The sequence below is a fragment of the Coturnix japonica genome, chromosome 1 (genome assembly GCF_054131305.1).
Source record: "Coturnix japonica strain WE chromosome 1, WE-NBRP24, whole genome shotgun sequence".
NCBI classification, from domain to species: domain Eukaryota; kingdom Metazoa; phylum Chordata; class Aves; order Galliformes; family Phasianidae; genus Coturnix; species Coturnix japonica.
This window is the reverse complement of record NC_140663.1, coordinates 158074251-158100930: the sequence shown is the minus strand read 5'-3', so window position 1 is coordinate 158100930 and position 26680 is coordinate 158074251. Positions and strand designations below refer to the sequence as shown.

The 26680-nt window shown below is 38.9% G+C and overlaps 2 long non-coding RNA genes across 4 annotated transcripts in view; one reads left to right on the top strand and one right to left on the bottom strand.

The window, feature by feature from the left end:
* The window catches only part of LOC107308229 (uncharacterized), an 80190-nt gene that overhangs the window by 28881 nt on the left and 24629 nt on the right, over positions 1–26680 (top strand). For all 3 annotated transcript variants that reach the window (XR_001552695.2, XR_014948935.1, XR_014948936.1), the window contains exons 2-3: positions 22584–22641; positions 26004–26134. This is a non-coding gene — a long non-coding RNA (uncharacterized LOC107308229). The remainder of the gene's footprint in view (positions 1–22583; positions 22642–26003; positions 26135–26680) is intronic.
* On the bottom strand, positions 3493–9175 carry LOC146762808 (uncharacterized). The gene is made up of 2 exons (XR_014948942.1): positions 9055–9175; positions 3493–3826 (listed from the first exon to the last, which is right to left on the bottom strand). It is a non-coding gene; the product is annotated as an uncharacterized LOC146762808 (long non-coding RNA).

Sequence of the window (26680 nt, the reverse complement as noted above, 5' to 3'; positions counted from 1 at the left end):
CTTCTAACTCTAAGGATACACAGCATACATTTTTTGTCACAAAGCACGTGATGTCAGCATTACTGCTATTCTACTATGCTAAGCATGCAGTTCATGCTAAAAATACATCATTTTGCAATGCATTTTTCTGTTAGAAAGAAGGCACATATTAGAGATGTTTCTCACCAAATAATGGCTTTTTAGATAAGTGTATTTTGTACGGCTCAGGTTTTATAGACAATGCTTGGATAGAATCAGTAGCAATTGCAGAGATTTAGTTGGGATTTGTAATGTTTTATTTCACTGAAAACCATTAAGTCTTGCTTGAAGTAAAAAAATTCATAAATTTTTAGAGGTAATATTGCATTATGTAGTTTTGCTGTAAGTTTTCCCTTAATCAGAAGGTGAAATTAGACCCACTATCATTACACTAAGCAATTTCCTTCATATTTTATTAGTGTATGTATGTGCTACCATTCTTTCATTTAGTCTGAACATGGCACGCAAATCATGAAAGTAATATTATCATCATTTTTATAACAGGAGTTTTTCACAAAGGGAATTGAATCGCAGAGAAAGTAAGTGGTTGGTCTGATTTGCTACTGGAAGTCCATGGCAGGGTCAAGAATCAATCCTTAAGTTTTTGCTGGGTAGGATTAGAGTATCCAGGAAGTCCAGCAAAAATGTGACCATTACTGATATGAATGGGTGATGCAAAAAACACAGTGATGTTGAAGAATGGGAATCAGACTGGGTACAGCTCATAGTGTGTTGGGTAGCTGTTTAAGTTAAGTTGGTTTTGGACCTAATGCATTTAACTGCCTTCTCTCATATGCGACTAGAATCCTTCCTTGGAGCTCTCATTCTTGTCTGTAAGGAATTATGTCTGCCTCCAGAATCTACTGAGGCATATAAAATATTCCCTCTGCATTTTTATTTTTTTTTATTATTATTTTTTAAAATTTATTTATTAGCTTAAAGAACAGAATTGTTATTCACAATGAACTTGGGGTGATCCAGAAGCAGCTGAATAAAGCCTTGCACAGACAACTGGGGAAGTTCAATTCTCACAGATATTCTCCTTGCTTTCAATCATCCTGTGTAGCTGTGTCTGACGTGAATGAGTCATGGATGAGTTTTTTTTCACAGCTGTAATAATTAAAGTCTTATTTTCATATTTTTGAGGGTAAAAAAAAAATAAAATAACCAGACTTTTGGTTTTGACTGGCCTCTTGCTATGCATCTAAAACTCCCCTGCACCATTATGTGACTTCAGTAGTCCTGGTAGATATTGAAGTTTAAATGTCTGAAGTTGAGTGATACATTACAACTCTCGTTGTAATGAGAGTTTATTTAAGGAATTTACCTCCAAAGTGGATACAGTAGATAAAGGATATGGTTGTTGTAATTTACGTGGCCAAATTGCACTGCTTCTTGTTTTGTTGCAATCATAGACCTTCACATGAACCCAGATCCTCAATGCCAACCTTCCACTGGAGACTGCTACTCAGATCCAGTGCTGAGCTGCATATGTGAAGCCTCTCTTGACTCATTTCTGTCCAAATTAGAAAGGGGTGGAGGTGGGTTGAGTTTAAATAGTTGTTCTTTGATTATTCTCTTTGTTTTGACTGAAGTGATTTCATGAGTGACTCTGAGGAAACAGTAGCACACAGCAGGACCACCAACAAACAGCTGAGATAGCGCAGGAGAAGGGAAATTGTGATTTCCTTAGCTCAGCCAGCCAAAAATGGGCATAGTCAAGCACCAGTGCTGCAGAACTAATCAGATCTGAAGTGCCCTGTTACTGAGTTGGTGGTTTCTCACCTTTTCAGGCCTTGGCAGCTGTCAGCAGCACAGTTCAGCTGGTGCATCTTTGGCAAGTTGAGACATGCAGCCAAAACACTGCTCATAATTTGTCAGTGTCACTGCTGCCATCGCGGCAGTCTGGATTCTGCTTGAATGCAGCTTTCTTTCTTGTTTATTAGAACGCATGTGGTGGAGGGAGGAAAAGCGAACACAGATAAATTGGGAATGTGATGTTTTGCATGGACAGGGAGAGAGTACTGTATTAATTCAGACTTAGTAGGAATGAGGTCTGAGGGTACTGATAATTCAAAACATGAGGAGATTAGCTCTGGAAAAGGAATTAAAATTAAATCATAGTAATCATTCAAAATAGGGAATAAAGTCTGTAAGTACATTTAATTATCCAAATTTAGTGGATTACGTAGTAAAATTTACATGTAATCACGTTCAAATGCAGTGTTTTGAGTTAACAAATTAAGTTATATTTGAAGATGTATTACAGTCCTACTGATGGAGTAATATGTAACAGGCAGCCCTTCTGTTCTTTCATCGTCCCTTTCAGTGCAGGAGAAGGATGTGTAAGCTCTCCTGAGTGAACTGAGTCCTGTAAGGAAAATTGCTCACAGGTGGTGGCTCTCCAGTGAGCTGCCCTTCACTGAGTGCCTGGAGGGCTGCTCGTAGCTCACTAGTTGGGCTCCTGCTGAGAGAAACCTCCCCCTAGCTGCCAGAAGGACCCTTAAGAGGCAAGATGCTCACAGCTAAATACAGACTTCATCTTCTTATTGTTTCTCCTGACTGCTGGTTGTTTCTTACTGCCCAGTGTGCTCAAACTTACGCATCTCCCACCACTTTCAGAGATGAAGATATTGCACGAGAGTTGTAATGTATCACCAATTTAGAAAAGGAAGCACCCATGCCTTGGGAGATTTGTTGTAGATAGATATTTAATTCAGCATATTAAATAAAGAGAAACCACAACAGTTTACAAACATCCTGTTGGTATTCACCTGAACGATTTCTGGCACAGGACTTGTCTGTCTTCTATTTCTTCTTAGGAGAGTCCAATTGCAGAGCTGATGTGGGAGCAGTGAGCTCTGTAACATAACTCCTGCTACCACCATGCTCAGGAAAGAAAATGCAAGCCACAATTACTGCCTGACTCTTTCTTCCTATAGGCTTTGAACTTTAATGAACTAGAAAGAAGAGTATAGAAGGAGAGGAGTTAGGAAAATAAGGTCACCTACTCAACTGATCATAAGTACTTTTTGCCTTTTTCCAGTTTTAATTTTGGTATTTAAAGGAATCAGTACAAAATAACAATAGCTGTTTGAACAATGGCTAATCAGAAACGCAGAGTATTATACATTTTAAATGCAAACACATAAATTGTATTCTTTTTCTTCATATCACGTCTTTCTTCCCATTTATCTCCTTCCCATGCTCTGCTCCAACTTCAGCAGGTTCCTTTTAATGAACAGGCAGAATATTTCAGAAGCAAAGGTTATGCTCTGTCATGTCATTTATCTGTGAGTCCAAAAGTTTGACATTCTCTACTGAGAATGTGTTGAAAGAGGCTTGTGGAGCTGGACGTGCAAATGAAAGTTTGAAGGTTCCAGCAGGCTTTACTTTGATGTCACTGATTGCTTCCTGCATTTCATTATATCTCTGCTTCCCTTTACTTGCATAACTCCCATGGGCATCAACAAATAAGGGCTAAATTGAAATTTATTTGGCTAAACAAATATTTTCTATCTCAATTTACTTGTGACAAGCTTAATGAAATCATAGGGACATGTATTTATGTACCAATTAGAATCAGAAATTGCCTGCTTATGTCCAAAAGAAGTGCAGAAGTAGGATTCTCAGGTGTCAAAATATCAGCAGCATAGCAGAAGCTGCATCTGCAGCTTTGTTACCCACTTGCATGTTTGCATCACAAGACTTCTTTCTGTTTTTTTGTTTCTTTGCATTATCAGTCACACAGTTTCAATCACGGAAGGTCAGAAAAGCCAGAAAAGAAGTCCCTGATGTCTCGATGAAACTGCAGAAGGAAAACAGAGAGCCACATGTTACACTCATACCATAGGGATACATGCAAAATAAAGGGACATGTCCTCTACCAGGAACAACTGAAAAAAAAAATAAAATAAAAAGCAACAGATAAATGACAATTGGTAACATCCTTTTGGAATGATCTTCATAGTTGAAGGTTAAAAAACAACAAAAAAGGGCAGAAGGCATTAGTTAATTTGGAGAGAAGGCTACAGCTGCTATGTAAGTAAGCATAGTATGCTAGCTGGTAATTTCCAAGAAAATTCCAAGATTTCTTCATGTATGTAAAATTTCCTGTTGCCTCCAAGAATTACCACATGCTTAATAGAAAAGAGACATATTTTTCTAAAGGAATCAAACTGATGGCTCGGAATTGACTAAGACAGAACAATACAAAGACCTGAGACAGCACCAGTTTTTGCAGTCCATGCTGCATATCCATCATTCCTAATTCATACACCAGAGTGCTGTAAGAAACCCTTACTAGTGACCTGCCTTTTCTGCCCAGTATTGCCAAAATTCTCATCAGCCAGTCGTTACTTCTATTCCCATACATATTCTATAAACATTTTAAATACCACGGATCCTTTTTCTTTTCTTTATTATGGTGTTTGTTTTTAATTGCTTTTTTCTTTTGGTCTGCAAGGTAAAGGTCTATAAAAGCCTGTACAACCATGAGTTATTCATGCAAAAAATATATTATTTAGAGAACAGGCATGTAATGTCAAGGGATTTTTAGAATTGTGTGTATTCATATAGTGATCCTGAGGCTGTGAGTAGGTCAAGCTGAAGAGGAAAAAGCAAAAGTGAAAGGTCAGTTTACAAGCTAATTTTGCTGCAAGGGTTTCCATTGTATGACAGATACTTAGTGTTCATAAAGGAAAAAATATTTAATAAATAGTTCACTTGCAGTATTGAACATTTCCACAAGAACTCCCCAAGAATTCCTACTCCATTATACTTTCCCTTCTGCTACAAGCAGAGGCATTGTTTCTGAGTTACACAGCAGGGTAATTTTTCTTGCTGACTGTAATAGGAATGTTTCAGAATGATCAGCTGGCAATCAGTAATCTTTATGTGATCATTTCACATTCTAATTATTGGTTCATCATATGCCTGGAATAAAGAAATTGATAGAAAACTGGCATGAAGAGAGCACATTCTGTGAACAGAAATCTCTGCAACAGTTTCTAATTACATTTACATTAACTTAAATGAAACTCCCTTTTCTAACTTCAGTGGACTGTTATAAATTCACTGTGGTGTTCTTCAGCACCTACCCCCAAGCTTTTAGAAACAAATGGGTTACATTTGTGTGATACAATGACCAGAATTTTCTGATATTCAGGGCACTTGAGAGTTAACAGCCTAGAGCAAAATCAGTATGGCATAGATCAGAAAGGTAATGCCTTTTGGCTTACAGAAATAACAGAGCACACATGCTGGAAGGAATCCCAGGGGCTGAACATACTCTGCCTGTGTTATTTTTTTCATGCCATTTTGCATATAAAAGGACACATACATCTCACTGGGTGAAAACTGTTTGTGCTTCTGGAAATGGCACTTCAGCCTGGAAGCCTTTGTAAGCCTTCACTTTTCTTTAAATTCAGAAGTACTATTCATCAGAGCTGAGAATAGTACTTTATAAAACCTCTGTGGCCAGCCTGTGTGTTTCTGATGCAGTAATCTCTTTGCCAATGTCAGTGGACTCTTTTTGAGGAGATCCCTGTCTTTTTTGAACTAAAGAGTCCAGAATTGGACACAATACTCCAGATGTGTACCAAGACAGAGTAGAGGGGAAAGATCACTTTCACCACACCTGCTGTCCACTCCACATTCTTTTTAATGCACCCCGGGATCTCACCGGCCTTCTTGGCCACAAGGGCACACTGCTGGCTTATGGTCAACTTGTTGTCCACCAGGACACCCAGGTCCTTCACTGCAGAGCTCAGTTCCAGCAGGTCATCCCCTAACTTGTACTGATGCATATGGTTACTCCTCCCCAGGTGAGAGGCTCTACACTTGCTCTTGTTGAACCTCATCAGGTTCATTTGATATCTCCACTTTTTATTCTTCTTTTAACCATCCCATACTAAGACCTGTATAATCCCAGGATATATTTCCCCTCTATCCTATAATACAGGAATATGGAATATCCAACCTGCAGTCGATGAGCCACATTCATCCTGGCACAAGGCCTGCTCACTGCTGCCATGTCATCAGCAGCAGGGGAACAAGGGACAAAAAGGCTGTGCCAGCCTCAGGACATGGGAGACACAGTGCAGTGTTGACAGACAGCATGGCACTATGATCATTTTACAAGGAAATAATGTCAGTTTTCAAGATTAGAACCTGAAAAGACATAATATGCTGAAAAATGCTGCTCAGTTGTATGTATTTCAAGGAATGCTTTGTAAAGACAAAATAGTGAAACTGAAGTCTGTCACCTCAACAAAAATATTATCAAAAAAAAACCAAACAACCAACCAACCAAACAAACAAACAAAAAAAAACCCCTAAAACACAAAAGAACTCTGTTACAAAACCTAATGAAATGATAGCAAATCTGATTGCCAAAAAAACCAAACCCACTTACTGATGATGAGTTTATTAAGCAATGTCTGGAAAGCATGGCAGATACAATGTGTACTGATAAAAAAAAAATAAAAGCTATGATTTTTCTAAAATCACTTTGTCTCAACATACTGTAGCCATATGAACTGAAGAAATAGGAAAATGTTAATTTCATATTTTATGCTTTGGCAATAGATGAAAGTACTGGAGCTGCAGATATGGTTCGAATTGCCATTTTTGTTGGAAGTAACAATGACAAAATGTCACTGAATGTCTTTTATGTCATTAAAAACACAGTAAATCAGTAAAAAAATACATTAACTTGATTTTCTTTAACATTTGCCAACATATCTGGTGTAGCTGGTGCCCCAGTGATGGTTGATAAAAAAGAGGAACATTAAATTAATAGAAAATGATAGTGCAATTACCACCTGCAAGTTGAATTTGATGAAATAGAGTTGCCTTGGACATCCGAAAATGTCTATGTGCAAAAGCTTTAAAAATTGTTTATGTCATGCAAATTGTCACCAAAATGGTGAGTTTTGTAAAGTCCAAGAGACTGAATCATCATCAATTCTAGGAGTCTCTTAAAAGTATGGATGCTGATTCTGGGGTCATCATTTGCTTTTCTGAAGGAAGGTGGGTAAATTGGGTTAAAAATGCTAAAAAGGCTTTATGATTTGCAAAGTGAAATCAAGTCCTTTATGGAATCAAGAGGAAAATTTGTGCCAGAACATGAAGATTAAGAATAGCTCACATATTAAACATTTTTGGTAGATTTGACCAATTCATTTAAATGAGTTAAATATGCATCTTCAAGGTGAAAATCAACTTATCCATGCTGTGTTTCCAACCATAGCAGTGTTTGAAAGGAAAATTAAGTTATAGCAAACTCAATATATGGCAAGTAACGCTATGCATTTTGATGCATTGGCTAAACTCAGTTCTGTGTACAGTGAAAAATATGCAGCCCTGCTTTCTGCTTTGATAAGAGAATTTGCAAATAACTTTCAAGCTTTCCAGTAAAGAAAAAAATCATCTTTTTTTTTTTTTTATTTATTTGTGATTCCATTATCAGTTGACATAAATATGTTATCTGTGAATTTTTGAATCCAATGTATATAGTTGCAATCAGACATTAAAATCAAATAAAAATTTGGTGATGTATCCAAACTTTTGTAAGACCTATCTTTCCAGAGAAAAATATACCTCATTTCACAGTCATATCTTATTAATGTCATTGCTTTTTGGCAGTATATACAACTGTGAACAATCACTGTCAAGGATGAAGCACAATAAGAGTAATATTTCATCAAAAATCTCTGACAAACACCTTGAGAACTCGATAGGAATGGCAAAAGCTGCCATCAAACCAGCCTGTTTCACTAGTTTCACAAAACAAAGTCAAACATCCCCCTAAGTTTATGCTTGTGTTGCTCTCCATTTTTTATGTTTTAATAAAAAGTACAGTAAAAAATAAGTTCTGTTAATTATATACCTTAACCTTTTATCTTATATGCAGCTCAAGGTAAGTCCTGTTTTCTCAGTATGGCCCCAGCAAGCCAAAAGGTTGGACACCAATGCTGTTATGTGCCCCAAACTCATGTGGGCAGTAGCTCCCTCAGTCCATAAGGGTATTTGGAGTGCATGTCCCATTGACTTGCTGACTGGTGTTATCTCTGAACTATCAAACTGATGTATGTCCTGTGATGGTCCCCTTACGAGTCAGGTCAGATTGTTTAATTTTCTCTGGTTAAGTCCATGTGGCTTCTCCGCATGTTACTGTTCCTGTGTGCTCTGTTGTATGTATGATGTGCTTTTTGAAACACTAGGTAATTTGTATTATATCATAAAATCAGAGAACAGTTTGTGTTAGAAGGGACCTTTGAGATCTTCTACTTCCAAGCCCCCTGCTATAGGCAGGGACACCTCTAGATCAGGTTGCTCAAAGCCCCATCCAGCCTGGCCTTGAATGCCTACAGAGAGAGGGCATCCACAGCTTCTCTGAGCAACCTGTTCCTCTGTCTTGCCATCCTCACAGTAAAGAATATTTTGCTGATATTCAGTGCAAATACCAGGATACTGTTGGCCTTCCAGGCTGCAAGCACACATTGCCTGTTTATGTTGAGTATTTCATCAACCAGCGCTCCCAAATCCTTCTCTCCAGGGCTGCTCTCAAGATGTTCTCTGCTCAGTCTGTATCTGATTGCCCTGATATAGGTGCAAAACCTTGCACATAGTCTTGTTGAACTTCATGAGTTTGGCATGAGCCCACTTCTCAATCCCATCAATGTCCCTATGGGTGGCATTCCTTTCCCCTAGCGTGTCAACTGATCTACTCCGTTTGGTGTTATCTGCAAACATGCTAAGAATTCACTCAATCTCACTGTCCATGTTGTCTGCAAAGATGTTTTACAAAACTGATTGTAACACTAATCCCTGAAGAACGCCACTTGGACACTGAGCAGCTGACCACAACTCTTTGAGTGCAACCATCCAGCCCTTTCCTTGTCCAATGAGTGGTTTATTCATTAAAAAGCTATTATCCATAAAAGCCATTTCAAATCCAGTGTGTTTTAAAAAAGGTCTAATAAGTGATGCCATAAAGTTTCCATTCTCCCCATTAACTGTCTGTCTACTTACCTTAGGCAGTCATGTGAATCTCAGACCTGGTGGTTATATGCAACACAATTTTATGGTTAAACCCAGCAGGCAGCTCAAACCACACAATCGTTCACTGGGATGAAGAAGAGAATCAAAAAAAATGGTAAAATGTGGGCTGGGATAAAAACAGTTTCACAAGGCAGAAAAGGAAGGGAAATAACACTAGTAATAATAAACAATAATATGTATATACATAACAAGTAATGTAGAATGCAATTGCTTACCACTTGCCAATTGACACTCATCCATTTACTGAGCAGCTAATATACTCCCTGAATTCTATTATTCACAGTGATTTCATATTGACCTAGCAATGATATGGTCACAGCAGCTGTGGAGCAGTAGTTCACCTCCACTGGTGCAGATTTTGGTGAGAACAGAATGAAAGCTTTTGTTAATTGCTTGTGAAAATGCATAGCTTATGATGCTCACTATGTTAAAAGAAGTGTGTTGTGGCTGAAAATTTGCTCTATCAAATACTGATATTGAATTCCTTGTATTCCTCTGTTTTAGTTTCCATAAAAATGAAAACATTACTTTCAGAGAAATGTTCTGTTCTTACAAATGCCTCTTGCTTCTCCATAAGGTAGTTGCACAATCTTGGGCTTTCTTAGATATTAGGAAATATTTCTCAGTGTTTAAATTACATGAAGATCTCCAAATTGCTATAGGCAATTCTAATCAATATAAACTAGCTGAATAAAGATAACAGGTGAGAAATATTATTAATGTTTCTATTTTTGTAGAGGCAAGGCTCTACTATTCTACACTGCTGACTCATGTTAATCAACCTAAATGCAGCTTGAAAACTTTTAGTAAATATGTAATTAGGACATTTCAAATGTATGTATCTATCAAAATGCCACAGAATTTACAATAAATATTTTAAGGCAACCTCTTTATTACTGAATGATATTTTCCATCAGAATTTTAGAAAATATTCCTGATTGACATTTTGGCAAACAAAATTCCCGTCTGTATTTTAAGAGAACATTCTGTTTCATCTTTCCAGTTGCAGATGAATATAGATGATTACAAAGGACATAATTTGTAAACATCAGAGATTCTTTTAAGAACAAAGGACTATTTGACATGAAGTTAAGACCAGAGATCCTCTTGCTACACATTTTGACTTGCAGAAGAATATATACTGCCCAGAATGTGAAGGAATTTAATGCATGCATACATCTGCCTCATCATATTTAAAATGGAATTAAAGGCAGAACTTAAATTAGAGATGAGATTCATTTTAGAGGAACCAAGACCCTCCTACAAAACTCAAGAATTCTCAACTAGTCTCATTTCTGCTATTTTGATCTTGGACAAGAATCGGGAAAAACAAAAAAATCCAGGAAAACCTGATCTGAAGGGCTGGGGGGAGGGAGAGTGTCCCTGCCTATGGCAGGGGACCTGAAAGAAAGTAATCTTACAGATCCCTTCCAACCAAAGCAATTTTGTGATTCAATGAGTCTATAACAATATGAAAATCTTGTGAATCTGAACCTTTTAAGAAGAAAGAAATATCTAATTGGTTTTGCTGATCTTTTACAGTGATGGAATAAGGTTTCATTTATACCAGTGCAGATGAAAAAAACAATAAACCTTGTCTTGTCTGCACTGGTATTAGTGAGAACTTATCTAAGCAGTTAAAAAAGAACAAGGACAGTGTAATTAAGCAAAAGGTTGGTGGTTTCAGCAGTCAATCTCAATTTCTGACCATCATTCATGCCATTGTAGAGAATATTTACTGTTTTTTTCTGAACTTCATATTGACAAAACTCCAGTCACTATCCACTTCACTCCTTCCATCTTTCCTTCCTGAAGAAGCCATTGACATGGTTGTCGTTTGCAAGTTACAGGATCACTTCTTACTCACTAATTACAGTGGTTCCCAACATAGAATTCAGGGAGGACTTCCAGTGATTATGCTTATCATAAAGGTGGATCCACTGGAAGATGGTGAGAAAGCAGGAACTGAACTGAAAAACTGAAAGAGATGAAGCATAAGACAGGAAATACTATTTCAACTGTTAATTGTAGGATGACACTGGAACAGTTTGGATTAGTTGTAATCCTCCTCCTGCTAGAGATAAAACACCTCTTAAAAGGAGCTATTCAAAGAAAAGTATGATTTCCTCTTCAGAAATCCTGAAATCCTGTTCCATCATTTTTGAGAGGACAGTAACAGAAACAGTCCTAAGACAAGGAACAAAGAACAAATGCTGTGTTCCTAGTAAGAAAAAGGTTTCTATACAGTTCGTTGTTGGACAGGTTCCAAATGGTGCAGATGAAGTAGATGGCAAAACTTCCCTTGACATATTTGGCAACAGGAGCATTGAATGACAAATGGAAGGACAGGTAAATCTAGAAAGGATACCACATCACATCTCACTGTGACAGAAGGAGCACTGGTATCTGACACCCTGCCTGGTCTGGGGTCTTAGCAGTATGATTTAAAATATAGATTTAGCTGAATTTTCAGCTACATATAATAATAATAATAATAATAATAATAATAATAATAATAATAATAATGAAAAAATTAAACTGCCTTAGCTCTATTTCTCTCTAAATCCTAGATTTACTATTTAAAGTAGTAATTATATTGGTACTTTGTTTTGCAAGGGGAGCTGCTTTACATCAGTCACCTTTGTAATCATACTTCAGTAGCCCAGAGATCTGTCTAGCTCTAATGTGATCAGTGGAAGTTAATAATCTTAGTAAGTCTCTAGGACACACTTCTTTATAATAATAGGAATGAAAGCAGAACATAGTTGAGTCGCCAGGATATGGTTTGTATGGAAGGTTTGGTTACTGTATTAGTGGAGGTAGTCGAGGCCATGCTCATCTAAAGAGAACATTAGCATTTTGTTGGAAATTGGTAAATTCAGTATTCTAAGAGCTGTGAGGTTAGTGCAGCTCTGGCTGGACATGTACCCCAGTAGGTGCATGTGCACATTTGACAAAAACATTTATGATTGGCTAGACATACAGAAAAAGCATGGACAGAAAATATACAGAAGAGGCCTCATCCTCTTCCTCTTCTTCTGCTGATCAGGAGAGAGGTCTACTAGAGGTTCCCCAGGCTCACCTCCAGTTGCTGGCTTCTGTTAATGTCAAGACTCACTCCCACTATTGCTACTCATGTGTCCTCTCACTATTCCATGATGGGATCTCTCTCCTGTCCTGTATAAAACAAAGGTCTCCCAATGACAAGTTTTCAAGCTCTTGGGTCCTCCAGCATATAGATCCCAGGACCATGATCTGTCTGGTGGCTGGACCCTAGACACCTTACTCTCCCTGCTATAGATCTGCCTTGAAGTCAACAGGTGAGTTATGTGTTCATACACTCAAATCAAAGGTTGAAGTTCCCTGGGGAACCACTCTTCTGCAGGCATTTAGATTTCCCATACACAAACACATCAAACAACACCACCACACCCACAAATGTAAAGAAGTTTCACTGGAAGGCAGACCAGAGTGCTGTGATTGGGTGCAAGGTGTGTTTAGACCAGTGTGTTAACAAGCCAACTGCTTGCATGCATTCAGATAATTTTAGTTCCCTTTTCCTGTTTCCTCACTCTTCCACAAACTATCTTGGTTCCTCCCTCTTCCCAGTTCTCAGCATTCCCTTAATCATCCCCATAATAAGTCTTACATGTTGCTACAGTCCCCTAGAAGACATTTCGTTATATGTCACTGTCCACATCTACCCCTTGGGCAGCCCAGGAAGTCCCATACCCTTGTGGACAATGAGCTGCAGTGGCTAGGACAGTGGAGCAGAGTCTTACCTATGACTGTGTCATAGGGTCTTGTGCAGACCAGTGCTGCTGAACCTCCCTTGACACAAGGCAGAGGCCAGGGTTGGTTCTGTCTCAGCACAACCAGGTAATAGGGTTTGCAGTGCTGTTGCTTTTCTGCTTCTTCTCCTTTTGTACCTGCAGCAGTCAGCCCTCAGTCATGGTAGCTAACTGATTTCCTTTTGGGAATGCTATTTCTGCATCTGGAAGATTTGGCAAGAGTTTTTCCTTGTTTTTTGTGGATGTTGTATGATTCCTGTAAATCACATGAGAGCATAAAAATACCCAGCTTTTCTTTTTACAGCCTATTTCATGTTTGGATGAGTTCATAGTATCACAGTATCACAGTCTTGTGTGGGTTGGAAGGGACCTTAGAGATCATCGAGTCCAACCCCCGGAATTCGAGCCTCCTGGGTAGCAGAGCGGCACTTCTACCACTTGCACCATTGCACCTTAATACCAGTGAGGGTAGTGATAAAAGACAGAGACTTAAGATTAGAAAATAAGGCTGTAAATAGCAAAATAACATCCAGCTTGAAAGAAATATTAGTTAATGTATCTAGGGAAAAATGACACCAGATACATTCTCACTGGGAGTGTGGCCTTTGAAAAGGAGGCGTAAAGGATTTGAGCTTTTGTGTGTTAGAGCAGAGTTTGTCTCCAGTCATTGCAGGAGAGGATTGTGTTTGCTCAGCCTTCGTACAGATACAGACTCTTAGCTCTGGAAGAGACTTGAAATTGCCCATTGTTACAGTAAATTGGCATGTAACTTGAATGCTGTTTTAATTTCTGCTAATTTAGACATGGTCCTACAAGCTCTCAGAATACAAGATTGTCCAGGATGCATATTTTGAAGTAAAGGAGGTAAAAGTGCTGAGATCCATATAGTATCAATACTCTGAGTTCACAGAATTGTTAAGCTGTTTAAAAAACACAGAGTCTGAGCATTCATTTTTTTTGTAAAGGGAAAAACAAGCAATCAATATTGTCAGGACCTTTTGTGCAGAAAATATTCCCGTCCTACTTACAAGTAGTTTTGTGACAGATCAGTGAAGCTTGCTTTAAGACATCAGTCATCTAGAGGTTGCTAGGTTAATTCTTTTTACCTGAGAGACTATAAAAATATCCTGGTATGTATTGTATGTGGATACAAGTATTGGCCAGTAATTGACCCCTGCGATATTTACTTACCTTTTTATTGGACTGTGTGCCCCTGACTACAAGGGTAAACTCTTCAAAAATTAATTATATGGTTAAGTAGATGAGATATTTACATTTGAAGAACACACGAGAGATGAAATTTAGCCCTTACAGAGTCATTACTGTTCACCTAGAGCACAACGCTGTCAAAGGAGCAATCCCAAAGTTGCTTCAGTGTGTGACTGAGAAGTGGATTAACACATGTAGCTGAGGTCAGGATGGATTGATGCTGCATTTAAAGGCTATGTGAAATCACTGCTGCCGCTGAACTCATGTGACTTGGTAAAGGGGTGGGCTGAAAGGTGGATTTAATTCTGCTCATATCTGTATGTGTAAAGCCATTCTCGTTTACATCATTAAAGGTAGCATTCCTGAAGTATACAAAAGAGAAGAATGAAGTAGTTAAAGGCAACTATATGCACAATGCAGCTTCAGTTGAATAGCCATGTCACTGTAAATTCTATTTGCATCCTCAAGATAAAGTGACACTGTGATTACATAAGGATCACAGAAACTCAGGGTTGTAGAGTAGGTAAGTTTGGAAGATACCTTAAAGACCATTATGTTCCAACACCCCTGCCATGGGCAGGGACATCTCCCACTAGGCCAGGTTGCTCAGAGCCCCATCCAGCTTGGCCTTGAACACCTGCAGGGATGGGGCACTCTGTTTCTCTTGGTATCCTGTTCCAGTGCCTCAGTACTCTCAAACTGAAGAATTTATTCTTAATGTCTAATCTAAACCTGTTCTTTTTTATTTTTAAGCCATTACCCCTTGCCCTATCACTACATTCCTTGATAAATAGTCTCTCCCCACTTTTCCTATGGGCTCCCTTTAAGCTCTAGAAGATCACCATATCTTCTTGTCAGAGCTATCTCTAGGCTAAACTACATGAACTCCTTTAATCTGCCTTCAAAGGAGAGATGTTCCAGCCTTCTGGTAATCCTAGTGGCCTCCTCTAGACTACCTCTGCAGGGTATCCCAGGCCCAGATGCAATGCTGCAGGTGGATTATCAAGACAACAGAGCAGAGGGGGACAATCACCTCCCTCAGTCTTCTGGACATGCTTCTTTTGATGAAGCCCAGAATATGATTGGCTTTCTGGACTGCCTGCTTGCATCGCCAGCTCACACTGTTTTTCATCTACCAGCACTCTCAAGTCCTTCTTCTTAGGAATGTTCAGTACATTCTCTTTCCAGTCTGCATTTATGTTTGGGATTGCCCTGACACATGTACAGGAACTTGCAATTGGCCTTGCTGAACTTCATGAAGTAGGTACACCTCTCCAGCCTGACCAGGTCCCTCTGAATGATATTCCTTTCTTCAAGTGTACTGACCGCATTACTCAGCTTGGTGTCACTGGCAGAGTTACTGAGGGTGCCCTGTCCACATCAGCAGCAAAGATGTTCAATCTCAGTCTAAAATCTGTGTGAATCTGAATCTTTCTTATGGAATCCAGATGTATAGAAAGAGTCTTGAGTGACATTTTTAAGGGGATTTGTAACAGTTAGATATGTGTAAGAAGAATTTGATGTACATTGTTGGGATATTTTGCCTATATAGAGGGGTTCTAGTCCTAAGTTAAGCGGCAGTATTATTTTTTGAATTTTTTTCATCTACCTTGTTTTTTAAGTTTATGAATTTATAATATAAAAATATTCTATACTTATGAACTTGCAAATCACTGAAATCTCAGAAAGTCTCTTGATACCATTATATTTAATGACAGTTCTCTCCTCACAAAGGTGTGTTCAAGACCACAGTATCCAACGATGCTGTATTTACAGTATTTGTATGTTCACTTGTAACATTTGAAGGAAATGCTATATGTCAGTTCAGCCACACTAACTGCCTCCGGAGGTTTTTCCTTCTACCCTGATCTGCCTGTGCATCCCTGTTCACAACAAGAAGAAACCTATTCACAGTAGCATACACACTTATTAAATGAACTGATTAAGAAGATTATTTGGGTGCTGGAGTTCCAGGGTCTCAAGGTATAATATGTAATAGTCAGCAATGGTATTTCATAACTAGCTTTAGCGCACATGGTTTATACATAAAGTTTCCATTGTTTGACTTTGGTGGATTCAAAATTTTTAACAATGTGAATGAAATTGCTAGGGAAAAGATATAATTCAAGCCCTGAGCTAAGCAAAGGGACTTTAACATCGTAGTATGGAGCACAGCAATAACTAAAGGTTAAACACCTGGCTTCCACTGCAAAATCTGAAACCCAGTTTTAGGTAATTGGATTCCTCTTACAATGACAGAAAGGAATTAGTGATTCAGACTGGAACTACCAAAATCAATCCCTCTGAATTGCTTAAACTCATGGAGAAGAGAGAAGTGAGAATAGGGTGGCTCTCACTCAGCACCCAGAAAATATGTTTAATCTGCTGGGGTTTGATAACCCAGTAGTCTTTCTTGCAAACAGATATTTGTGCTTTTACTGTCTTCTCATATTAAATACAGATCGTTGCTCAGGCAGAGGGGAAAATGGGCTGGCCTTGTTGGAGGACTGATCAGTATGCATACTCATCTAGCTGCTTTGCTGAAACACCACTCAAAGCAGTCCTCAGAGACAGCTGTGATTGATTGGCAAGTTGTCTATTCAAGATTTTGTTAACTCACTTGGAAGGGTGGAACAATATGCACAGACCTGCATAGCGCATTCACTGAACAGAGGGTGAAGCAAGGTGTAACTTGCAGATCAGAAGCAGGACTGGTATGTTTCTCTGACCATAGTAGCAAGGGGAGTTAGAAACAGTGTAGGTTATGGACACAGAGATGCAGTAAAGCTTTATCATGAACACAGAATCATAGAATCACAAAATCACAAGGTCGGAAAGGACCTACAAGGTCAACTAGTCCAACCATACTCCTATCACCACAAGCCACTAAACCATATCTTATAGTTTCTCATCCAGATGCCTCGTGAACACTGTCAGGGATGCCGACTCCACCACCTCCCTGGGCAGCCATTCCAGTGCCTGATCACTCTCTGAGAGAAAAAGTTTTCCTTATGTCTAATCTAAATCTTCTCTGGCAAAACTTGTGGCCATTTCCTCCAAACCCCCCTCATCACAACCTACCCTCAGGAAGTTGTAGGGTGCAATGAGGTTTCCCCAAGCCTCCTCTTCTCCAGACTAAACAATCCCAGCTCCCTCAGCAGCTCCTCATAAGACTTGTGCTCCAGACCTCTCACCAGTTTCATTACCCTTCTTTGGACATGTTCCAGGGCCTCAATATCTTTCTGGATAAAGGTTTTGTGGGTTTTGTTTTGTTTTGTTGTCTATGCCTTAGTGAGAGAAAACCTAGCTATGACTATGTAAAACTATGGCTATGTTTTACAAGATAAGATTAGCACTGGAGTTTCCAGACGGACAATAACATGCCACCAGGATTACACTGCATGGAAGACAAAACCAGAGATAACATTCTTATAAAATTACTTCACAGTATGTGAAGAACAGAGTTTAGAAATCCCCCATACAAATTTAACCTGTGACCATGCTACATTCTGTGTTTAAGATACATTCCTGGCAGATGAGAGTTTGAATTCCTTCAGATGTGGAAATAATTTCTGTTGTGTGTGACAGTGCTCTAACCATCTGACTCTTCTAGGAGGAAGGATATCCCCAAGGATACCCAAAGAAGGCAAATTCCAACACAGTGCCTTATAAGAATCACAGTCTTGCATGCCTGAACTCTCCACACACACAAAATTGTTATAAGAAAGCCTAAATTGCTGTAAAGAATAGGCTCAAACACTGGCAGTACACACTGTTTAATTCCTGTTCCTGATTTGAGCTGCTTCATCTATGTCTTTCTGTGAGAGATCTCTTCAAAATAGCTTATCTTCATCTGCATGGACAAAATATATTCCACACCATCAGGCCCTAGCCTGATCCAATCTTATTTAGTATAACACAAAGAGCCTAGGGTGACAGCAGGTCAAATCCTGTCTCTGGTATCTATGGAGAAATTCATTGGTTTTAGTTTAGGAAACTACAAGTCTGTGTACTTTTCCTGGCCCTACAATCAGTGGAAAAACAGATGCAACCTTTTCTGGGATAGAGATCGACTGCATGCCCTTCTTTGAGGCTTACCTAGCTCCATCAGAGGTAAGCATTGGGTGTTTTTGGCAAAGTGGTCCTCCCTATACAGACAGTACAGCACACTGTACCCAAATTAGCCTCATAAGAATATCTTACATCCCTATAGATCCAACAACTCCCACATCTTTTTCACACAGCACAACCAGTAAATTTTTACACAATGAAATAAGCCCCCTACTAATTTTGGTCACTTTGAACTGAATGCTACCCTACAGAACATTTTCCTAGGAAGCATCACAGAAGATATACAGAACACTGGACCTAACCTAGATTTGGTGAGTTTTCACAAAAGGGTGACAGCAGTGTGGACATCATTTAGTCTGCAACACCTGAGTCAGGATTTTATCCCTTGTGTGACAGATGCAGTGCAAACCTGGCTTCAAGTATGTAATAAGAATCACACTCTAGAGCATATTTTTCTTTGTAAAAGGGGAATCTAGAATGACATGTTTAGATTATGACATCTAACTTATACATTGTTATGAATGAGCCTTGAGAAGTGATTTTTTAAGAGCTGTAAAGGTGCTCAAGAAGGCTTAATTTCCAACATAATAAACAAACACATTAATCCTTATCAAGCACCACAACATTTCCACCTTTAATGCCCATGCATTACTGACTATATCAAAAAAGTTTTTTAGCTGAAGAACACAACATATTAAAATTGCTCTGAAAAACTGTTTAATATTTATTATGCTTATGACACCATGAGAGTTTGAATGACTGATTTGACAGCTATAGTTGATGATAATAGACTTAGAAGCCATTAAAGATTTCAGAGCACAAAACAGGTCCTTCTATTCGTCATCTAGCACTGAGCAATAAAGAAGATACAATACTTTTCTCATTTATATGTAAAGGCCAGAACCATAGACTTCAGCCCTAAATATGAATTATGATTTGATGACTACCAGTTCATGTGTCCCTTTCAGTGGCTGAACACACTAGGTCTGACTCAGATACTAACAAGTATGCAACCCCATCACATAGCTGCTTTCTGGTGGACAAATTACATCTTGGCTCTTTTATAAAATGACCTGATATTACATGATGCCAGAGGAAGTACGAATTTAAGACAATGCTGAGAACATGTCTAATCTACCATTTTCCTGAATCCTGGTTATATGGGATAGTAGAACTAGATAAGGTTTCAAAATAGCAATGCTCACACCATTTCAATTGACTGGGGATTAGAGATCTATGTGTGGTCACAGGGCCATGGTCTTATTGCAGTCACAGAGGCATGGGGGACACCTCCATGACTGGAATGCTGTCATGGATGGCCATGCACTTTATAGGAAAGACATACCAGCAAGGTGAGGCAGTGGAGTTGCTTTTTTTTTTTTTTTTTTTTTTTTTTTTTTTGAGTGAGAACAACTTTAATGCATTGAGTGCTGACTAAGAATGAATTACAAATGAGTAGAAGGCTTATGGGTGAGAATTAAGGGTTAGACTACTATGGGTGACACTGCCGGTTGGGACTGTGAAGGCTGGGGATAGATTTAGATGCAGTGACCATGAGGTAGAAATAAGGCAAGAAGTAGGACTGCAACTCTGAACATCACCAACTTCAACCTCTTCAAAGACCTTTTTGGAGTTATCCTCTGGGCTAGGGTATTGAAAGGGAAGGGGGCCCAAGAGAGTTGGCTGACATACAAGTGCCACTTCTTCCATGCTCAAGATGCAGATTTCTAAGAGTGAGAAATTAGGCAAAGGTGACAGAAAATCTGCATAAATGAGAAAAGATCTCATGGAAAAAATCAAATAGAAGAAAGTCTACTGAAGGTGGAAAAGGGGTCTGTCCAGTTGTAGGAATAGAGCAAAATTGTCATGGCATTCAGGGAAGCCACAAAGATGGAAAAGGTTCATTTGGAATTAAATCTGATGAGGGAGGTCAAGAATAACAAGAATGGCTTCTTTAAGAGAAGCATAAAGAGCAAAAGAAATATTAAGGAAACTTGGTTCTCTACTGAATGAGGTGGGTGTCCTGATAACAGAGAACACTGAAAAGGCAGTTATTGAACACCTTTATAATTTGATGTTTACTGATAAGAGTGCCCCTTGGGAATCCCTTGGGAATAAGGGAGAGAGTCTACAAGAAGGAAAAATTCCACTTGGTTGAGAAGGATCTGGTCAGAGATCACCTAGGAAAACTTGATGTACCAAATCCACGGGCACTGATGGGATGCACCCATAAGTGCTGAGGAAGATGACAGTAGTGACTGTCAAGTTGCTCTCTATCATCTTTAAGAGAACATGGAGAATGAGAAAGGTGCCTGAGGACTGGAGGAAAGCTAGTGTCACTCTAGTCTGTGAAATGGACAAGAAGACAGAGCTAGGAACCAATCAGCTCATCTCTGTTTCCAGAAAGGTGGTGGAATAGCTTGTGGATGTCATCTCCAAGCAAGCGAAGAAAAGGCTATCAGAAGTAGTCAACATAGATTCCCCAAGGCTAATTACCAATCTGGTCACATTTTATGATGTCATGACAGGCTGAGTAGATGAGAGAAGAACAATAAATGCTGTGTATCTTGACTTTTGCAAGAGTTTTGATGAGGTCACCCATAACATCCTTGCAGGTAAGCTTTGGAAGTGTGGATTAGATGAGCAGACACTGAGGTGTATCGAGAACTGTCTGACAGAGCTTAAAGGTTGACGAGCAGCAGTGAAGATTTCAGACTGAGGCCTGTAGCTAGTGGTGTTTCCCAGGGGCTGGTACTGGGTCTGCTCTTGCTCAACATCTTCATTAGTGACCTATATGAAAGGATAGAGTCCACGCTCAGCAAGTTTGATGATTATAGAAAGCTGAGAAGAGTGACTGACACATCAGAAGGCTGTTCTACCATTCAACAAGACCTGGACAGGCTAGAGAGTTGGACAGAGAGTAACCTGATGAGGTTCAGTGTGTGCAGGTCTAGAGTCTGTACCTGAGGAGGAAATGCATGCATCAGTACAGGTTAGGGAATGACCTGCTAGAAATGAGCTCTGCAGAGAAGGACCTGGGTGTCCTGGTGCACAGCAGGTTGGCCACAAGCCAGCAGTGTGCCCATGTGGTCAAGAATTCCAATGGGATCCTGGGGTGTGTGAAAATGAACGTGGTCAGCAGGTCAAGGGAGGTGATCCTCCCCCTTTTCTCTGCCCTGGTAAGGCCACATCTGGAGTATTGTGTCCAGTTATGGACTTCTCAGTTCAAGAAAGGCAGGGAACTACTGGAGAGTCCACTGGAGGTCCACAGAAATGGTTAGAGGCCTGGATCACCTCCCTTATGAGGAAAGTTTGAGAGACCTGGGACTGTTCAGTCTGGAGAAGATGGAGGGGAGATCTTATCTATGTATTATAAATATCTGATGGGCAGGAGTCAAGTGGATGATGCCAGGCTCTTTTCAGTGGTACCCAGTAACAGGACAAGGGGCAACAAGGAGAAATGAGAACATAGAAAGTTCCATACGAACATGAGGAAAAACTTCTTTACTTTGAGGGTTACAGAGCACTGGAACAAGATGTCTGTGACAACAAACAAAACCCATCTGGCCTCTTTCTTGTGCAACCTACTGTAAGGAACCTGCCTCAGCAGGAGTTGGACTAGACAGTGTCCAGAGGTCCTTTCCAACCCCTATAATTCTGTGATACTACGGTATGAAAGTTGCACACATCTCAGGATTTAGTTGACAGATTGTATAGATTACTGTATTCCTGTGTACTTTACCCAGTCTGGTTTCGTGTTTTTCTGTTTTTGATTCTGTTCCTCAGAACAATAGCTTTAGAAATGATACAAATTCCAGGGGGCTTTGTATGCAGACTGTATTCTGCACTTCGGTTTGCAGTGTTTGCAAATGAGCCAGTCCCTTCAGGCTCACAATGAGATTTGTGCTACAAAAAATAACTGCATCATCACCCAAACATTACTATCATTTCTGGAGGGTAAAACAAGCTTTCCCTGCGCCTTCAGAATTTAGACTGGAAAAGAAACGCTCTTTTAAAATTTCATGAGAAAAAAACAGTTTAGCAATACCGAAATGACCTTTTCTTTTGCTGGAGAAATAGTAGACATGGTCCATATGCTTAGATGTTTCTTGAATCTTTGAGATTTTGGGAAGCAAAGGCTACATTCTGATGGAAAAGTGAGAATTTTTTATTTGAGTCAGGAAAATCTTACAGAAATGTAGTACAGTTGTGTTTAGTAAACATTTAAATGAAAAGTATTAGGTTTTCTTATCATAAAAGGTAAGATAGGAACTGATCTCAGAAAATCAGCAGATCCCCTACCCTGCCACTACTGGATATGAAATACTGAGATCACAGTAAACTGTTCAGTTATTTTAAAAAGATATTAAGGAAATTTCTTTGGTAGTAACATTTAGCTTGTTTTTTCTTTCTCCTTTACTACAAAAGGGTGATCACTTTCTACAATGTACTGTCACTTAGACCAACTCTTCAGTTTCTAAATGAGGTAAGGTCATGAATACTTCAACTGTAATAGACCATTGAATCCAAAGAGCAAACCTTTGCCTGGTTTGTTTGTTTGTTTGTTTTGTTGGTTTTTTTTGGGGGGGATGGTTTTGTTTTGTTTGTTTATTTGGTTGGTGGATTGTTTTTTTTGGTGTTATTTTTAACTACATCCCTTTCTCTACTTAATTTTGTCACTAATTATAATCAGAAGGTTTCTACCAGACAATGACAGAATTTGCCAACTCATACATAAACAGTGATGGTGAGATCAAGTCTTTTCTTATTAGCCCTCAGGTTGCTATGCTTTGTTTAGCTGTCATCACCCTACTCTACCAAGGGAGCTGGTTCACAGTAGCAGTAAACGAAAGGCAAAGGCAACCCAGATTATAAAACTAATATAAAATACAAACCAGTTACTTTCAATGACATTTGGGATCCATTGTTTCTTCTTTTTTGATAGAAAGTCATATGAAATTCTCCTTCAGCATATCCTTACCTCTTTGGCCATTCCATCCCACCTATTCCAGAGAAGTGTGATGTAAAATTAACTGCACATATATCTTTCACAAATGCATGTATATAACACAGTAAATATATCCCTGTGAGTTCTTCAAAGGACAGTTTACAGTGGTGAATATGATTGAGTAGATCTGTAAAGAAAACTGTAAAGCAATCCCAGAGAACTAATTAATTAATAATTAAAGAGGGAAAAAGTATAAATACTCGTGTTGTTGTTATACCAAAAAGTTGACAGAGCTGTGCAAATAAAAATAAAAAGGCAGAACAAACATCAGTGGCTGGAATAACAAATAGTCTAAAGGAAACTATAACAGCCATAAAATGCAGAAATAATCGTGTGCTTGAGGTCTGTTGAAATTACCACCATTTCTCCCTCAAGCCATCAGTCATGTTTTTCTTAGAGTACAAGACTGGCAGGTCTGCATGCAACCTGCAGTGCCATAGCCAGGGAGAAAAACATCCCTAAAAACCTTAATACAAAGGAGGCAGCTGGTTGAAAAGATAAATTAGTGCCAAAGTACTCAGACAAACTATTCAAACATAAGCAAAGGAAAGAAATACTCAACAGCCATTGAAAAACATGCCAGATGAAGTAATTGATGCTCAGCTGTTGTGGTACAAGGTAATAACAGCCAGTGTACATATTCATTTAAATGTTCTCCTCTCTAAAGAGTAGATAGTGGCTACAGGATTACACTAATTTCAAAAGATCTTGTAGTGACACCTGTAAAAAATTAAAAGACAGTCCATATATTTTCTGTTTTCAGGAATTTGAGATTTATGTTTCTCCAGTAAATACCTCTTTTATTTGTTCTGTGTCAATCTACCCGCTGCACTGAGCTCTTTTCATCTTTGCTCTAAAAGAAAAGTGCAATATATACACTGCTTTCAAGGAAAGATTCTCAGTCAGTTTTTCCTTTCTTATAATACCTGAGTTGACAGCATCCTCCACTGCAAAAAGGGCTACCTCTGCTCTGTAGCTTATGAAGCTGAACCAGGAAGTGAGATAAACCTCATCACCTGACACACATAGCTTTGCATCCATCAGTCTGCCTTCTATAAAGCAATTTTGGCCATAAAATAATAATCTGGATTGCCCTTGAAGCAGCCTGTGGTGGAGCCTTTCTGCAAGAGTTCTTAAGAATATATCCAACATCAGCTGTGTAACAGCTCTACAAAGAACCAAAGATCTCTACAAAGAACGGGATCACATGTTGGATACATTGTTTGACTGGTCCAGCTCCTCTAAAGGTCAGTGGCATAACATTAAAGAACAAGAGTGGGCTAAATCTTTCTCCTGGGAATGTGTCTCAGTTGAAGGAGTCTGAACAGAGTTGCATGCAGACAGTCGCTCAGTGTGCAGTAGGATCCAGAATGACAACAAAATTAATCAAGAAGAAAAAAGGTGCTTGAGAACAAGACAGAGGATATGCTGTTATGAAAACTCGGTACAGCCAAATCTTGAGAAACATGTGGAAATATGTGCATTGACACTAAGAGATCAAGAGGGCTGAACAGATGTCTTATGAGAAGAGGAAGAAGAGCCAAAGAAGGGATGCATGATCTCTTAGTCTTTAAAGAAGACTGGAGGGGCTATGGGTGAGTTTTGCAAAGCTGTGAAACAACTACTCATTAAATTGTGCAGTCCCTGGATTATGTACAACTGTTTAAACTGGTAGGATCTTGATTTAAAACATGTAAAAGAAGGTAAGTTTCTAGTGAGTAGTGAAATTATGTAATTTATAGCTATAAGATCTTGTGGATGCAGATAACAGAGGCTTCAGAACAGTCTCAGACAACTCACACACAACCAATCCATGAAGATACTTAAAGGAAAAGAATGCACTTTCTAATACATCTGACAACATCTGGGGACTCAGGAAGCACAAGAAGAAGGGACTATACAAAATGTCAGGGCTTGTATGATCTCCTGAAACACCATCTTCTGTTGCCAATGATGACGTAGAAAAGAGAGGAGGATAAACATCTGGTTTAACCCAGACAGATATTTCTTCTAATGGAGTTCATCAAATGTTAAAGAAAGAAAACAAGAAATGTATTCCACGATAGTAATGTTTCATATTGTATGCAAGCTTCTGTTAGTCAAACCCACACAACTGCTGCAGTGAAAAAACACAGTTGTTTCTGACATGATATAGAGTCTAAAGGTGGAGAATGACCAGGTAGAAACATGATTATCTAGTATTCAATTTGTGTGCAACATTCAGAAATCGGCAGGAAGTGAATAAGGATAATTCCATCATTACTGCATAGTGCTCACACTTTAATGCTTTTATAATGTACAGTAGCCTTTCTGAGCATTTCCACAGTAATTGCTGGGTCGACTCAGAGTGCCATCAATATTCTGCAACTGCATTATACTGCATAATGCTAATGGTATTAAAGAGTGATACTGAACATATAATTGCAAATGAAAACCAGGATGGGAAGGAAGCATTGGGTAGACTGTATGTTGTGACTCTGAGGCAGGAGATACTTTTTAATAGTCCCATCTTAAGGGGTATAGTTGATGTGTTCAAAAAGCTGTTCCACCCAGTTTGTCACCAGGGGAAGATTTGATCTGGTGTGCATGTAAACATAAGTTTCTGCTGAGCACATGAATAAGCCTGCTGAAGATCAGGATATCATTCACTTCTTCAATAAGAAGTAAACTGGCCTTATGGATATCTATACCAGGATCTGCAACAGTGGTATTTACAGAGTGCAAAAAAATACATATCTTCAGGTTTCAGATACAAAACCTGGAATTTCTTGATTCAGTATGGACTACGTAACACTTCAGGATAGCATTATTTGCTTAATTTGAATGTTTCTTTGCTGCAGGATATCCATTGCAATCTAAACACAAAGTGACATATGAAAAGGAATATAAAAAACTGATTCACAGGTGGAGCTGGTAACTGTAAATTGAAGAAGTTGTCAGATCCAAAATGAAGCATTACATTCACCCAGAGGTAAGAAGGAAGAAACAAGGAATGTCTTTGCTCTTTTCTAATCACTGTTCCTTACAAACTGAGAACATTTATGGAAGCTTAAACATATCTTAGTCCTTCTGCAAACAAAGAATGAGCCATGAATGTAAAATATTTCAACTGTGTGTGGTTTTTTTGTGTGTGAAAAGATGATTTTCTGTACTTGTTATTATCTACCAAATGCAAAGATTTTTATCAAAGAGGTGTAAATGTGCCCTGAAATCTCACTTTTAAAGAAAACAGGCTTCACCAATCAGTGGTATAAATGTTTGATTAGTAATCACAAATATAAATTCTTGTATTCCACAGAATCATTTAATAGCTGAAGTTTGCAGGCACTTCTGGAAGATCATAGAGTCTAACCCTGCTGCTCAGAGTATGCTGACATACAGCAGGTTGCCCAGGGCTATGTCCAACCAGGTTTTGAATGCCTCCATGAATCCATTGCTCCCACAGTGACTTTTTCTTTCTTCCATTTAAACTGAATTCCCCATATATTTATTTGTGCTCATTGCCTCTTGTCCCTTT